The 18386-nt window shown below is 37.8% G+C and overlaps 1 pseudogene; it reads left to right on the plus strand.

Annotated features, from left to right (window-relative positions):
- Positions 1-3150: 3150 nt before the first annotated feature.
- On the plus strand, positions 3151-17658 carry LOC116881786 (annotated as a pseudogene).
- The last annotated feature ends 728 nt before the right edge of the window (positions 17659-18386 follow it).

Consider the following 18386-nt stretch of genomic DNA (forward strand, 5'->3'; position numbering starts at 1 on the left):
TTCCCTAAGAAAGACACTCCTGAGTTGGAAGAGATACATGTGCCCCTCAAGGAACAAAGGAAATATTTACAATTATAAACCCTTTGTAATTAATGTTCTAAGAAAGGGGAAGTGTGAGACTAATAATTAGGTGCTGACTAGAATAAATTCTTTTTTTTTTTAACAGTACTTAGCTTTTCCAGAAAGGAACTCATCCTGTGGGTCATCCCAGGAACACAACCTCAAGCTTCTGGAACCCTCTTTAAATTTTAGTCAAGTGTCTTACTGCAGGGGTTTGGACAGAAGTCCTTATGTGCCCACTAGTACTTAAACTAGCAGTTGAAGTATTGCTTGTATAAGGGAGTTCCTGACTGCATGGAGTAATAGCAACAACAATCCTAGTGACCCAATGATTCTGTAATTGTTCAGTATCAACTTTTTGGGGAATGACTATTGTTCTTTTCTATGTGCCTTCTTTTTTTTTTTTTTTTTTAATCTCATATGTATTTTTTTGAAAACAGGAAGACACATTTTGGTGTGTGTTAAAATTTTGGTAGTAATAAATGAGATTCAAATTTCAGTGACTTACATAAGCCAAAAATTTACTTCAGACTTACTTATATGTCATCTCTTGGTTCCCTGTAGCTCTACTACATATACTTGCTCATTCAGGACTGAAGTTGAAGAAATTGTGCATAATTATGACATGTTCTTCTCAAGACAGGAGGAAAGCATAGTTAGAATTCTCAGTAGCTCTTATAGCTGCTTCTCAGAGTAGTACATCTCATATTTACTCACATTCTTTTGGCCAAAGACAGACGTGTGGTTAGGGGCAGTAAGGTAAAAAAAAGATATATCCTTCCCTTTGAAAGTGCTGCAAATCACATGACACTGAGTGAGGGTTTGCAATCTTCTTATAAGAAAGGAGGAAGAAATAATTGGAAACCCTATTGTAAATATTTTACAGTATCAAGCTATAATAGCTCACAAAATATCTAGCTGTATCACTTGATATGTTCTGTTCTCACTGAGACAAGTTACATATGTAATTTGTTTTATTATATGATATATAAATGTATAATATATACTGTGAATATAAATTACTTATACAATATAAATATAATTATGAATATATATTTGTTATATTTTATATGTAAAACAGATACATTATATATATATATATACATTCTATTATATATAATTTATTTCATACATTACATACCTCTATATATAGGGTCTTTAATTGCATGCATATACAGATTATATAGAAATATGCCATTACCATAATTTCAAGGCTTAATGAAAGCTTTACCTGCCTCTTCCAACTTGCCCATCCTCAAATTCAGACTCCTCCATGGTATCTTCCTTAATCGCTCTAGATACAGTGACCTCTCAGTTTCTAAAACTCAAATGCGTTTGTTATCAGTTCCATAATATTTAAACTTGATTACATTTGTTTTATGTTTTCCTCTGTTTTATGTGTAACAGTTTTTTCCCCAACAAAATTTCAAAATTTTGTCCCTATACAACATCACATACATATTGGATTTTCAGTAGATTCTAGATGACTTTGGTTTGTGAAAAAGTTACAAGTAGCATAATAATTAGTGGATTTATATAATTTATCTCTTTGGTCAAGCAGGGGTACAATTCCCTTAAAATCCTCAGATGAGATAACACCATATGAAAGCTTATTCCCCATTGACACCTTAGCAGAAATCTGTGGATCCTTGCCAGTCTGCAGAAAAAAATAAAAGAAATAAAATGAGAGGCAACACGAGAACTTTAACCTCTCAAAGATATTTTTAGTGACATTTCTGCCTTAGTTTGACAATTATATTCTGTACACACACAAATCTTAGTGTATTTAAAACTAAATATGGTATTTTAAGAGATTTTTACTCCATTACTTAGCAATACCACCTGGTAAAAATGTCAACGTGTTGATTCTAGTAATTCTGTCATAGACTCAAAGTAGTATTATTAACAGTGTGAACCAACTATTTACTGACCACCTAGAAATAACTTCACCCATTTTGCCTATTCTCAGTCTCCCATAAATACCATAATGATTTTGATGCTACATGATAGAAGTTGATTACATGTATTTGCTTTATACTGGTGTTACAGAGGTGATAGAGATTTGAATGTGTTTATTGCTGAAATTTTCCAGTAATTTCTTAAGTAAGAAGGGTTTAAAGAAAAATGAGAGTTCCACTTTCTCCACATCTTCTCCAACACTTCTTGCTTACTGTCTTGTTGATTTTGGCCATTCTAACAGGTGTAAGGTGGTATCTCAATGTGGTTGTGAATTGAATCTCCCTGATGGCTAATGATGATGAACATTTTTTCATGTGTCTGTTACCCATTTGTATGTCTTCTTTGGAGAAGTGTCTGTTCATGTCTCCTGCCCATTTTTTGACATGATTATCTGTTTTTTGTGTGTTGAGTCTGAGGAGTTCTTTATAGATCTTGGATATCAGCCCTTTGTTTGTAGCACCATTTGCGAATATCTTCTCTGATTCTATGGGTTCCCTTTTTATTTTGTTGACTGTTTCCCTTGCTGTGCAGAAGCTTTTGATATTGATGAAGTCCCAAAAGTTCATTTTCACTTTTGTTTCCTTCGCCTTTGGAGACATGTCTTCAAAGAAGTTGCTGTGGCCAATGTTGAAGAGGTTATGCATATGTTCTCCTCTAGGATTTTGTGTTGGAGAGGATGTGGAGAAAGGGGAATCCTCTAACACTGTTGGTGGGAATGCAAGTTGGTACAGCCACTTTGGAAAACAGTATGGAGATTCCTTAAGAAATTAAAAATATAGCTACCCCATGACCCTGCAATTGCACTACTGGGTATTTACCCCATAGATACGGATGTAGTGAAAAGAAGGGCCATCAGTACCCCAATGTTCATAGCAGCAATGGCCACAGTCGCCAATCTGTGAAAAGAGCCAAGATGCCTTTCAACAGATGAATGGATAAAGAAGATATGGTCCATATACACAATGGAGTATTGTGCTTCCATCAGAAAGGATAAATACCCAACTTTTGTATCAACATGGATGGCACTAGAGGTGATTATGCTGAGTGAAATAAGTCAAGCAGAGAAAGTCAATTATCATATGGTTTCACTTACTTGTGGAGGATAAGGAAAAACATGGAGGATATTGGGAGATGGCGAGGCAAGTGAGTTGGGGCAAATCAGAGGGTGAGAAAACCATGAGAGACTGTGGACTCTGAGAAACAAACTGAGGGTTTTGGAGGGGGTTTGGGGGGTTGGGTGAGCCTGGTGGTGGGTACTAAGGAGGGAACGTGATGCATGGTGCACTGGGTGTGGTGCATAAATAATGAATCTTGGAACACTGAAAAAAATAAAATTACAAAAAAAAGAAAGAAAATGAAATCACTATTTCTTTTTTTTCCTTTTTTTAAGATTTTACTTATTTATTTGACAGACAGAGATCACAAGTAGGCAGAGAGGCAGGCAGAGAGAGGAGGAAGCAGGCTCCCTGTGGAGCAGAGAGTCCAATGCGGGGCTCGATCCCAGGACCCTGAGATCATGACCCGAGCTGAAGGCAGAGGCTCTAACCCACTGAGCCACCCAGGCACCCCATGAAATCACTATTTCAAAATAATCAGCTTTGTTATAAGAAGAAATCAAGGGATAGGTGATCATGGATTGAAAGGATGAAAAGAGTAGAAGTGATAGTCTTTATCAGTTGAATGACAGAGTAATCAAGTTCATTAAGCTCAGGACAAACTGAGAGATTAGTTGTAACAGTTTAGGAGTCTCTTTGGTGCTTGATCTCTCCCTCTGCTGTGCTCTCCTAAAACTTTTTGCTTAGTTCTAGATAGAACTAATGTCACTTTTCATTAGACTAAAGATTTATTACATAGCTTAAACAATTAATTTCTTTATCTGGCACAGTCCAAGTGTAGACAATCCAAACCCATATAGTGGCTCCACAATCCTTTTAACTTGTTACTTTGCTATTTTTTTGAGAGAGAGAAAGGTGGGGGAGGGGCAAATAGAAAAGGAGAGAGAGAATCCCAAGCAGGCTCCACACCCAGAATGGAGCTCAATGTGGGACTCTAGCCCATGATCATGAGATCATGATCTGAGCTGAAATCAAGAGCTGGACACTTAACCAAATAAGCCACCCAGGTAAGCCTGCTGCTTTGCCATTTTTTAAGGAAAAAAAAAGTCCTTGGAACAGTTAAAGATTATAAAGAGGATTGCAATATGTATAAAGATACTGTAATGGTGTCTTAACAGTAAGAAAGAAATATTGTCCTCAATTCTAAATACAATCTGGGCAAGTGGAAATTTATAGCCAGAAAACAAGGTAAGGGTTCAGCAGATGGAAAATTAATTACGGCATCAGGGGTAAAGGGATTCTTGCTAAACTGATCTGATAGGATTCTTGCTGAAGGAAGGCTACATGGATTAGATATCACTGGGAGGATAGTGGAGGATGAAGAATCCCCTTAGACATGGACAGTGATCAGATACTGAAAATAGGGTATTGTGGTTAAACTTAGAATTCGTTCTAAAATTAGACAATCCAGAGATGAACATGGAATTCTGAAAGTTAAGGACTAGTTGAAAAACTCAGAGTAGCCTGAGTAGAGTTTAGTCAAGGATAGAATCTTTGTAACAGTTCTCCACCCAAGACTTCCACCAGATAGTCTAAGATAGCTAATCTAAATCGTTCTACTATTTATGCATTTCAGCCAGCAGTAAGAGGGCAAAAAAGTGAAGGGTACTTTGTCTCTGGAGAGACTTGATTCAAAAGGGGCGAAAATATTTCCTTTCAAATTTCGTTAGAAATAATTTAGTCACCTGGCCACATGCAGCCTAGAAAGAAGATAGAGAATATAATTATGTTCTGGGGTGTCATATGCTCAGATAAAACATTAAGTTCTATTACTAAAGGAGGAAAGGGAAATGGGTATGGTAAGATGTAACAATTTGTGTCACAAACTGTGAATTCTATGAATGTAGGGATTGCCTCTTACTTAGTTTTATCTTTAATGATTATCATAGTCATTGAAATACAGTAAGGTATTCTTAGTGTTTGTTACAGAATGAAAATACAGACAAAATAGTGTCAGGATCCATATTGACTTCAATTTAAACCATGAAGGGGGGAACTAATAAGCCTAGTTATAAATGGGCTAGGATTAGATGGATTAATTAGTCTGGCCACCTGTGAGTAGCCAATGTTACAAATAAGTGCCAAATATCTGGAGAATTTTAATTTCATCCAGTAATAATTGATATCTAAAGAAATCCAATATGGTAAATAGAGTGAAATAAAAGGAAGTAGTGATACTTATAGCCCTATAAGTGTCAGTGTTTGGATTCTATGTTTTCCATCTGTTCAGAACAGAATTTCAGTTGTAGTAGCTATCTATTGCTATATAACAAATAACTCTAATACCTAGCAGCTCAATACAACAAAGATTTATTACATCATATTGTCCTTATGGGCTAGGAATCCAGGATTGGCTGAACTGTATGGTCCTGCCTAAAAGTATCTTAGGAGATTTCAATCAAGACTCAGCCTGTGTTGAGAACTGTTTGTGGAGGAGCTAAGATGGTGGCATATTAGGAGGACCCTGGGCTTCTCTCATCTCTTGAACACAACCAGATAACTATCAAATAATCTGAATATTCAAGAAATTGACCTGAGGACTGACAGAACATACTGCACTACTAGAAGGAGAGAAAGGCCCCATCAAGGAAAGTAGGAAGTGTGGAGACATGGTTTGGGTGAAAAACTGATTATGGGTGCTGCAGAAAGCAGAAAGTCCTTGTCTTGGAGAAAGGCAAGAGAGAGTGGAACTCACAGGGATGCACACAAGGGGAACACTTCCCCAAGCTATTGGCTGGGAAAATGAGAGAGGCTGATTTTTGTGAATTTTTGCAACTACCAGGGCTCAAATGCTAACATTTTACAGGTTGGCAGGTTTGACTGGGATACACCTGAGAGTGCTGCTCTACTCCTGGAGAGAAGATAGGCAAGCAACCTCAGAACAGATGCCAGGATCTGAGGATCTCCTAAGACACAGAAGGAGAAATTTTTCACTCTTATATGTGTGGGAGACAGCATTCATAGAGATGCCTATCCAGGTACAAAAAAGCCTATAGGAGCCATTGGCTTCCCCCACCCCTCAGCATAGGCACAGAGACACTTGCTGAGGGTGGCTAACCCAGAAGTGACCATTAAGCCTGCTTTGCTCCAAATCCCATTATCCTGCAGTCTGGTGCAACTGCCTTTCACCATGAAAGCTGCATCCATACCTCCCCCAGAAGACCAGCACAGGTTCCATTCACAGCATGCCCCTTATGTTTGGTTTTAAAAGTCAGCAACCTTGGGATAGAGCCCAAAGTGTACTGTGCTGCTCCATGCAGGCAAGCATTTTAGAGGCAGAGAACATGAAAACAGCAATCTGAAAAATGCCTAGGACATGCTAGAGAAAATCATTCACTCTTCTAGGAGTGCTTCCCTGAGAGCAGCAGGAAAAAAAGGAGCTAACTGGCACAATTTCTCTCCCCCAACCCTCAACATAAACCAATTTCAATAAACAGCACAGTGCCAACACTGACTGTCTAAACTGCTTACACCAAGTCCCGCCAACCTTCAATCTGTGGGTACAGTTTTTTCTCAGGTAAATGTGCCTAAGGACCAGTGGAAAGGGCCCTTTCCCCCAGAAGACCAGCAGAAAACCCTGCACACACCATATGTACTCACCGAAGAATTCTTCAAGGCTTCAGTTTTAGTGGAAGTAGCTTCAGGTCTCATTTAACAAGCAGACCAGAGTACACCTAATTAAAACTCAATGCACAGTGGCCATGGTCTAAACACTGCCAAGGGCATGCAAGAAGAACCTGTCCAGAAAACTCACCTGAAGTATAAAGGAACAAAAACACAACAGAAGAGTGCACACAGAGCAGAGACACTCCTTGAAGTGCCAGCCCCTGGACACTATGTGACCTTTTCTCGATAAAGCCACTACTCTCAGAAGCAGGAAACATAACAGACTTTTCTTTCTTTTTCTTTTTTAAGATTTTATTTATTTATTTGACAGACAGAGATCACAAGTAGGCAGAGAGGCAGGCAGCGAGAGAGGAGGAAGCAGGCTCCCTGCTGAGTAGAGAGCCTGACTCCTGGCTCAATCCCAGGGTCCTGGGATCATGACCTGAGCTGAAGGCAGAGGCTTTAACCCACTGAGCCACCCAGGCATCCCCATAACAGACTTTTCTAACACAGTGAAGAATACAGAGACCTAGGCAAATGTCTGAAAAAGAAAAAGACCATGTGAAGGTGGAGGAATTCATCCCAAATGAAACAATAAGAAAAGGTTACAACCAGAGATCTAATTGAAACAAATGTAAGTAACATGCTTGATGGAGAATTTAAAGCAATAATCATAAGGATGTCCACTGGCCTTGAGAAAAGCATGGAAGACATCAGGGAGACCCTTACTATAGAGAAATAGGCGTTAAATAAAAGTCAGAAATGAAAAATATGATAACTGAAATTTGAAACTGATTTGATGTAATGACCACAAGGCTTGAAGAAACAGAAGAATGAATAAATTATATGAAAGACAGAATCTGGGAGCGCCTGGTTGGCTCAGTATTGGAAGTCCTAACTTCAGCAATCAGACAACAAAAAGAACTAAAATGTATCCAAATCTTCAAGGAAGAAGTCAAACTTCCACTATTTGTGAACGATATGATAGAAAATCCAAAAAAATTCCACCAAAAAGTTGCTAGAACTGTTACACAAATTTAGTAAAGTTGCAGGAAATGAAAGCAATATAGATAAATCTGTTGCATTTCTATATAATAATGAGTTAGCAAAAAGAGAAATCAAGGAATCAATCCTATTTACAATTGTGCCAAAAACTGTAAGGTACCTAGTAATAAACTTAACCAAAGAGGTAAAATGTCTGTTCTCTGAAAACTATAAAACACTGAAAAAAGAAATTAAGATGGCACAAAGAAATGGAAAAAAACATTCCATGCTCATGGATTGGAAGAATAAATGTTGTTAAAATGCCTAATCTATCCAAAACAATTTACACATTTAATACATTCCCTATCAAAATGTCATGAGCAATTTTTCACAGAGCTGGAAGAAACAATCCTAAAATTTGTATGGAACACAAAAGATCCCAAATAGCCAAAGGAACTTTGAAAAAGAAAAGTGAAGCTGGAGGCATCAGAATTCTGGACTTCAAGATATATTACAAAGCTGTAGTGGTAGGCATGCAAAGTGGTGCAGCCACTCAGGAAAACAATATGGAGGTTTCTCAAAAGGTTAAAAATAGAACTACCCTGGGGTGGCTGGATGGTTCAGTAGGTTAAGCATCTGACTCTTGATTTTGGCTCAGGTCATGATATCAGTGTCATGAGATTGAGGCTCATCTCAGCATGGAGTCTGCTTAAAATTCTCTCTCCCTGTCCTTCTGCCCCCCTCCCATTCATGCACACCTACAAGCACTCTCAGTCTCTCTCTCTCAAAAAAAAAAAAATAGAACTACCTTATGATCCAGCAATTACACTACTAGGTATTTATCCCAAAGGATACAAAAATACTGATTTGAAGGGACACATGTACCCTTATGTTTATAGTATCATTATCAATAATATCCAAGTTATGGAAAGAGCCCAAGTGTCCATTGACTGATGAATGGGTAAGGAGGACAGGTATATACATATATATATATATATATATATATTATATATATATATATAATCTTACTCAAATATCAAAAGAATGAGGAGAAGGGAGTTGGGGGAAATTGGAAGGGGAGGTGAACAATGAGAGACTATGGACTCTGAAAAACAATCTGAAGGGTTTGAAGAGGTGGGGGGAGGAGGTTGAGGGAACCAGGTGGTGGGTATTAGAGAGGGCACAGATTGCAATGGAACACTGGGTGTGGTACAAAAACAATGAATACTGTTATGCTGAAAATAAATTAAAAAAATGAAAAAAAATGATTAAAAAAAAGAATGAAATCTTGTCAGTTGCAAGGATATGGATGGAGCTAGAAACTATTATGCTAAGCAAAATAAGTCAGTCAGAGAAAGACAAATGCCATATGATTTCACTCATATGTGGAATATTAGGAACAAAACAGATGGACATGGTGGGAGGGAAGCAATCCAGGAAAAATACTCTTACCTAAAGAGAACAAACTGATGGTTACAGGTGGGGAGGTAGGCATGGGGATTGGTCAAATAGTCAATGGATATTAAGGAAGGCAGTTGTTGGGATGAGCACCTGGGTATTGTATGAAGTGATGAATCACTGAATTCTACACCAGAAGATAATATTACACTGTACATTAAGTAACTGGAATTTAAACAAAAATTAAAGAAAAAGAAGACTCAACCTGGGTGGTAGTCATTTGAAGACTTGGCTAGGACAATAAGATCAAATTACAAAATGTCTCATTCACGTGGCTGTTAAGACACAGTTCTTTCCTACATGGACATTCTCTCCTGACACAGCAGCTGACTTAGTCCAGATTGAGTGATCAAAGAAAGAGAGTAAAGTCACAGTGCCTTTATGACCTAGTCTCTGAAGTCATACTCTGTCTTTCTGCATTATTCTATTATTACCAGCAAGTCTTTAAGTCTGCATGCACTGAGGAAAGGGGAATTAAGTTCTGCCTCTTAAAGGGAGGGAGACCAAAGAATTGTGGACACATTTAAAACCATCTCTCCAGCTAGTTACATTAAATAATCTAGCCTTTGAGTGAGGGGCCTGACAAGAACTGAAATCATGGCATTCAGGCACCCAAAAGCTAAGCTGACTCATATTTAGGATAGGAAATTAGCTCCCAAAAGGGATATGAAGTTTAATTCACTACCTTAACTAAGGAATTGATAATTGTTTAGCATATTCAACTTTGTTGTAGAGAGCAGGAAGAGCAGCCATTTAGTGGACACAGAAGTGGCCAGGAACTAGTCTTACATATACTGCATACTGGGCAGTTTAAAACAGTAAAATTGAAAGGTTTCCTAATACACTTCTAGGATAGGTCAATAATGCCTCAGGCACTGAGCAAAGAAGCAGCAGCAGATTGTATGCCTTTACAACTGGTAACTATGTGCCTCTGTTGGACTGGACTGGGATCTGGTAAACACTATTGCTTTCTATTATTCCTTCAGTTCTAAGGATGGAATAACTGCCTTTAGGTTGCTTATCTCTGGGTTCCCTTACTGTTTCTCATTAGTTTCCTCAGCTCATCTATCACCAATCACCTACATTAAATTACCTCAGTTTTAAATCTTAAAATAATTTCTCTGTCCTGACTGTACAATCATCAGTGCACCATTCAAATCATTCTTTAACCCCTGTACTCCACTGAAACCCCTGAGAGACTGACTATACAAATGGACAATGGCAAGATCATTTTGACAACAGAATTCTGACCCACAACCTCTATAGCAAACAGTCCAGAAAACCAAACCACAACCTTTGCAGCAACTGGCCCAGAAAAGTCAGGACTTGGGATGGCTTGGTGGCTCAGTCAGTTAAGCATTTGCCTTTGGCTCAGGTCATGATCCCAGGTAGTTGGGATCCAGTCCTGCATTGGGAATCCCTGCCCAGCAGGGAGCCTGCTTCTCCTCCCTGCTTGTGCTCTCTCTTGTTATCTCTGTCACTATCTCTGTCTCTTTCTCTCAAATAAATAAATAAAATCTTAAAAAAAAAAGAGTCAGGTCTTGGTCAATGATTGCAGCTTCTCTGATTTCTTTTCCCCTTCCCAACTCAGGCCAACCAGAGAAAACCAAATATGATCCCCAAACCAATCACATATGCTGTCCCCCTTCTAGCTAGCTTGTCATTGGCTTCTCCATGCCCACAAACTTCAATCAAAGCAATACTGAAGCCTCTTCTTCCCCCCCCCACTATAAAGCTTTCCAATTCTTCTGAAAGATTTTTAGTATCTCCCAAATGCAAGGGATAGTGGCAGTGTCACTTGCTATAGTGAAAGCTCAGAATGAGTACCTTCTGTTTATTCTCATGGGGGTGATCTTCATTTATTTTCATGCTTTTCTCTTCAAAGTTTCCAGGGTCAGCTACATTACCAAATCTAGCAGTTAATTTTCGATCCATTTACTTCTGACCCAGTAGCATATGATACAGTTAAAAAATTTACTTCCTTATTATTTAAACACCTTTATTTGGCTCTAGGAGGTCACACTCTCTTAGTTTTCTTGCTACCTGTTTTCTACTCCTTTTTAGTCTCCTTTGCTTGTCCATCTTAGTTTCCTTAACTTCTAAGCATTGGGCTTCTCCAGAGCTTAGTTCTCAGACCTATGTATTTGCCTTGCTGGCTCCACTCTCTACTTTTCTCTACTTTATTCCATGGACTATGGGAGTTACTGATTTGGACTATATTATCCAGGTCCCTTTCAGTCTTGTTTGTAGTTGGCTTCAGTCAATGTGAGGTACAGTATGTTATCCAGAGTGGGAAGAATATTCCTCTAGCTGCTTCTGAAAGGTGCTGGTGGGTTGGCTGTGGCCTTAGACCAAAGTTCACAGCTCCTTTGGGAGGCCCTTATCCCATGGCTCTTTGGATTCTGTTCATTACATCCTTTAGGCTTAGGTTGGTATAGACTCCCTGCATGAAAAACTGCTACTAGTCTCCCCAGAACAAGACTACCTAATTAGCATACTAAATAAGAATATGCCAGCAGCTTGCTATAGAGCAGGTCACTTAGATTTTCCCTAATTGTTCTCAGTGTAAATAATATATAAGTACTGTTGAACAGGGAACAATAAGAGAAAACAAGAATATAATTACAAATCATTGCATTTTTATATATAACCCAGGGCATATTCATAGAGAAAAATATATATGTAGTTAAGGAGAAAAATAATAGTGACAAGAGTGGGCATCCTTGTCCTGTCCCTGATCTTAAGGGAAAGAATCTCAGCTTTTCTCCATTGAGAATAATATTTGCTGTTGGCTTTTCATGGATGGTTTTTATGAAACTGAGGATTGTTCCCTCTATTCCTAAATTCTGAGGAGTTTTAATCAGAAAAGGATGCTGTATTTTGTCAAATGCTTTTTCTGCATCAATTGAGAGGACCATATAGTTCTTTTCTCTTCTCTTATTTGTGTGTTCTAGCACATTGATTGATTTGCAAATGTTGAACCACACTCGAATCTCAGGATAGATCCAACCTGGTCACGATGGATAATCCTTCTAATGTACTGTTGGATCCTATTAGCTAAGATCTTATTGACAATTTTGACATCCATTTTCATCAGGGATATTGGTCTGTAATTCTCCTTTTTGTAATTCTGCTTTTTGATGGGTTCTTTGCCTAGTTTGGGGGCCAAGGTAATGCTGGTCTTATAGAATGAATTTGGACGTTTTCCTTCTGTTTCTATTTTTTGAAACAGCTTCAGAAGAATAGGTATTATTTCTTCTTTGAACATTTGGTAGAATTCCCCATGGAATCCATCAGGCCCTGGACTCTTGTTTTTTGGGAGATTTTTGACAACTGGTTCAATCCCGTTACTAGTTTTTGGTCTGTTCCGGTTGTCAGTTTCTTCCTATTTTAGTTTTAGAAGTTTGTACATTTCCAGGAAGGCATCCATTTCTTCCAGGTTGTTTAATTTATTGGCATATAGCTGTTGATAATAATTTCTGATGATTGTTTCTGTTTCCTTGGTGTTAGTCACTATCTCTCCCCTTTCATTCATAATTTTATTTATTTGGGTCCTTTCTCTTTTCTTTTGAATAAGTCTGGCCAGTGGCTTATTGATCTTATTAATTCTTTCAAGGAAACAGCTTCTAGTTTCACTGATCTACTCAACTCTTTTTCTAGTTTCTAATTCATTGATCTCTTAAATACTTAATTTAAAGTCTTAAAGTCTTAATTAATTCCCTTCTTGTGTGTGGGGAGGGCTTAATTTGTTGTAGATTCTCCAGTTCTTTAAGGTGTAAAGGGAGTTTGTGTATTCGGGATTTTTCTATTTTTTTGAGTGAGGCTTGGATAGCTGTGTATTTCTTGCTTAGGATCACCTTTGTCATATCTCATAGTTTTGGACCTATGTGTTTTTGTTCTCATTGGTTTCCATGAATTGTTTAAATTCTTCTTTGATTTCCTGGTTGTTCCAAACATTCTTAAGCAGGGTGGTATTTATCTTCCATGTACTTGAATTTCTTCCAAAACTTTTCTTGTGATTGAGTTCTGGTTTCAAAGCACTGTGCTCTGAGAATATGCAGGGAATAATCTCAATCTTTTGATACCAGTTGAGACCTGATCTGTGACCTAGTATGTTGTCTGTTGTGCAAAAAGTTCCATGTGCACTTGATAAGAATGAGTACTCTGTTGTTTTATGGTGGAATGTTCTGTATATATCTATGAGGTCCATCAGGTCCAGTGTGTCATTCAAAGCTGTTGTTTCTTTGTTGATTTTCTGCTTAGATGATCTGTCTGTTGCTGAGAGTGGAGTGATGATAATAACACACTACTAGCAGCTACTATTAGCATCTTATTATCTATATGTCTCTTTATTTTGGTTAATAGTTGGCATATGTATTTGACTGCTCCCATGTTGAGGGCATAGATATTTACAACTGTTAGATCCTCTTGTTGAATATACCCTTTTAACATGATGTAGTGTCCTTTGGTATCTCTAACTACAGTCTTTAGCTTAAAATCTAATTTTTCTGATATGAGAATTGCTACCTCAGCTTTCATTTAAGGTCCTTTGGCATGAAAAAATCATTCTCCATCCCTTCACTTTCAGTCTGGATGTATCTTTAGGTTAAAAACAAGTCTCTTCAAACCATAAGAGACTCTTAATCTCACAAAACAAAATGAGGGTTGCTGGGGGGAGGGGGAGGGAGAGGGTGGTGGAGTTATAGACATTGGGGAGGATATGTGTTAAGGGGAGTGCTGTGAAGTCTGTAAACCTATCGATTTACAGACCTGTACCCCTGGGGCTAATAATATAAGTTTATAAAAAATTTAAAAAATATATTTAAAAAATGAGTCTCTTGAAGACAGCATATGGATAGGTCCTGTCTTTTTATCCAATCTGCAACCCTGTGTTGTTTTGTAGGAGCATTAGGCCATTAAAGTTAAGAGTAATTATTGAAAGATACAATTTTATTGTAATCATGTTGCCTGTGAAGTTCTTGTTTCTATAGATTGTTTCTGTAAATTTCTGGTCTATATCACTCTTGGGGTCTTTATCCTTTTATTGAACCCCCATCCCTAATATTTATTGCAGGACCAGCCTAGTGGCCCATATTTTTTTCAGTTTCTGCCAGTCTTGGAAGCTCCTTGTCTCTCCATCTATTCAGAATTATAGCCTTACTGGAAAAAATATCCTTTCCTACATGTTCAAAGGAAAGTCAATAAAACAAAGAGACAACCCAATGGAATGGGAGAAGATGTTTGCAAAAGGCACTACAGATAAAGGACTTGTATCCAAGATCTATAAAGAACTTCTCAAACTTAATACCTAAAAACCAAATAATCAAGTCAAAAAAATGGGCAGAATATATGAACAAACACTTCTCCAAAGAAGATACACAAATGGCTAACAGACACATGGAAAAATATTCAACATCAGGGAAATTGAAATCAAAACCACATTGAGATATCACTTTACACAAGTTAGAATGGCAAAAATTGATAAGACAAGAAACTAGAAATGTAGGAGAGGATGTGGAGAAAGGGGAACCCTCTTATACTGTTGGTGGGAATGCAATTTGGTACAACCACTTTTGAAAACATTGTGGAGGTTCCTCAAAAAAATTAAAAATAGGGGTACCCCATGACCCAGCAATTGCACTACAGGGTATTTACCCCAAAGATACAGACGTAGTAAAAAGAAGGGCCATATGAATCCCAATGTTCATAGCAACAATGTCCACAATAGCCAAATTGTAGAAAGAGCCAAGATGCCCTTCAACAGATGAACAGATAAAGAAGATTTGGTCCATATATGCAATGGCATATTACTCAGCCATCAGAAAGGATGAATACACACCATTTGCATCCACGTGGATGGAACTGGAGGAAATTATGTTGAGTGAAATAAGTCAAGCAAAGAAAGATAACTATCATGTGGTTTCACTTATTGTGGAACATAAGGAATAATATGGATGACATTAGGAAAAGGAAGGGAAAAATGAAGGGGGGGGGATCAGAGAGGGAGATGAACCGTGAGAGACTATGGACTCCAGGAATCAAACTGAAGGTTTTAGAGCAGAGTGGGCTGGTGGGATTGGTGAACCTGGTGGTGGGTATTAAGGAGGGCATGTATTGTATGGAGGACTGGTTGTTATAGGCAAACAATGAATCATGGAGCTCTACATAAAAAAAAATAATAATGAGGGGCGCCTGGGTGGCTCAGTGGGTTAGGCCGCTGCCTTCGGCTCAGGTCATGATCTCGGAGTCCTGGGATCGAGCCCCGCATCGGGCTCTCTGCTCAGCAGGGAGCCTGCTTCCTCCTCTCTCTCTGCCTGCCTCTCTGCCTGCTTGTGATCTCTCTCTATCAAATAAATAAATAAAATCTTAAAAAAAAAATAATAATGATGTACTGTATGGTGACTAACATAACATAATAAAATATAATAAAAATAAAAAATAAATTAAAAAAATTAAAAGGAGAAAATACCTAAATCACAGGGACATTAGCTCAGCTTCATACTCAGTGACATTTAAACAGTGAGAATCTAGTGATAATCCTCAAAGCCAATACTTCCTGCTATACTATTGTCTGAAGCTTCTGTAAACAAGGTGGCTAAATGGGGTCCCTGGGTATCTCAGTTGGTTAAGCATCTTCCCTCAGTTCAGGTCATGATCTTGAGGTCATGGGATGAAGCCTCATATTGGGCTCCCTACTCAGTAGGGAGTCTGCTTCTGCCTCTTCCCCTCCCCCTGCTTGTGCTCTCTCTATCTCTTGCTGTCCCTCAAATAAGTGAAACAAAAACAAAAACAAAAACAAAACAAGATTGCTAATTGTCATTGTTTCTGTGTTTCTTTTTTTATTTGCTTTGGATCTGTCCTTTCATGAATAATCTACATTTTTCAAATATGGGAAAGGAACAAGGCAAGGACACTACCTGAGAAACTAATCAAAATAAAAACACCACCATGCATTTTAGGATTCCCAGAAAATAATGAAAATCTGGTTTTATAGCTATACTCAATAGTGTTTGGAAAGTCACTAGTGTAATGTTTTATTTTATGCATTCTTTTGGTTTCTAGAGTTTTCTCTAGAGATTTTTCTATACAAAGGAAAGTTAAGCACTTTTTCATTGATATTGGAGGACTAAACATCTATGGTTTAGAGGGCGTATTACATGATTATGTTTGAGAAATGTGATTTTTAGCTATAGTTTACCTAAATGATAAAAATTTGTTAGGGTACATGAGGAATAAACTTTACCTAAAAGCAGTCTGAAAATTGTCCTTGGTGCTGGGAGGTTATCTCTAGGTTCCTGAAATGTCCTGCATGCTAGGAGTATCTTTGCTTGCTTACAGCCTGTGGCCATTAGAGAGTTTATTACTGTGAGTTATGATAGGGGCTTTGGGTCATACAGTCTTAGTTCAGACCATTGGAGAAAAAAATGATGACTAAAGATACTAAGCTTAATATTTTGAGGGGATAGAAAATAAAGATCAGCTACTTGGGTAATATATGATCAGACCCCAATAAAAACTGGACATTAGAGGCTTCTGTGACCTTCTGTGGATAGCAATACTCTGCACATTGTCACACATTATTGACTGGGAGGAGGTAACACCATCCATACTTGATTGGGAGAGGATACCTGGAAGCTTCTTATTTAAGCACCTCTTGGTCTCTGCTTCATATGCTTCTTCATTTGGCTGATTTTAATTTGTAAACTTTCTCTGTAATAATTTATGGATATAACAACTTTCATAATTTTGTGCATCTTTTCAATAAAATTTTAAACTTATGGGTGGTTTTGGGGATCCCCTGGACTTACAGAAGTGAGAGAGATCTTGTGGAGGACTCTGACCCCTTTAACCCCATACATTATTAAAATGATTTCATGTTGTAACCAGGGACTGGAACTTCATTTCCATTAGACAATTTAGAAACCTGAAAAAGAGATTTTCAGAAACATTGGCTCCACTGGGAGGTATCTTTTCCAGGCAGCTACCTGGACACCCCAGGGACTCCAGAGGCCAGGCATTGTTTCTTTAGACTGTGCCAGGCCCTCCAAAAACTTCTACCAGTACCTTGGTAGAGGATTTGGAGTCATCTCTTGATGTTTGCTTCACTTCTCTTGTGATTCACTATGTCAATGACATGAATCAGCAAGAAATTCGAAGTGGTGTTGATCAGTGTATACAGAAATTTCTGGATATTGTAAACATTATATTTTTTCCTAAAAAACAAACAAACAAAAAAGATTATGGTTATTTGTTCAGGAACCAGAGCAAGTTATGAAAGAGGATGTCTCAGAACTAAGAAGTGAATTATAGCAGAAAGATGTTCTGGTCCAGAAGCACTTGACAAAACTGAGGCATTGGCAGCAGGTGCTGGAGGACATCAACATTGCATCACACAAAGCCAGCCAAAGTCTCTCAGTGCTCCTTGACCTACCTCCTGCAGGCATCTGCTAATATCCTTGCACCAAGCAAAACCTGAGTCAAATTTGACCTGAAAGTGATCTGGCATGTGAGTCAAACATTACTTCTTGTGGATATGACATTTTGGAAGAACTCTTTGCCAAAGAACAATATGATTTTTGTTTGATTGTCTCACTTAAAAATTTCCCCCTATTGTTATAAGCATTATTTCTCAAATACTTTATGAAATGTCTATAGTTTTGGTAAATCAAGTAAATTTTTCTGTCTTTAACAACATTTAAATTGTTAGTGTAATACCACTTACAGATTCCTTTTTATGTTTATTTTTTCTGTTTGCATTTTTTGTATGACAATCTCTTTGGGTTTCCAATTTTAGGTTAACTTGCATGATCTGAAAGAAAGAATTTATGATCTGATCTGAGAATCAGAGGATGAGGATCTTGGTTGTACACCTTTTATGACAATTACCCCTCTGTGGTAGTGCGGAAAATAGGTAAATTTGCCTGTTTCAAGGTTTTAAATTATCTCAAGAAGAGAAATGTAATGCAGCAATGTTTGTAATGTTTCTGGAGCTCTCAGAATGAGGATATTTTGTAAATAGGTTGAAATGATTATAATATCCTTGTGTAGTAGTATATACCTTAGTGTAGAGTAATACAGTAGTATTCTTAGGTTGATGTCAAATATTATTAGTTAAGTTTATATTGTGTGTGTGTGTGTGTGTGTGTGTGTGTGTGTGTGTGTGTTTTGTTTGTTTTGTTTTTCACTTTTTGGAGTGAGGTATGT

Source organism: Lontra canadensis, unplaced genomic scaffold, assembly GCF_010015895.1.
Source record: "Lontra canadensis isolate GAN:19392208 unplaced genomic scaffold, GSC_riverotter_1.0 scaffold77, whole genome shotgun sequence".
In the NCBI taxonomy this organism is placed as follows: domain Eukaryota; kingdom Metazoa; phylum Chordata; class Mammalia; order Carnivora; family Mustelidae; genus Lontra; species Lontra canadensis.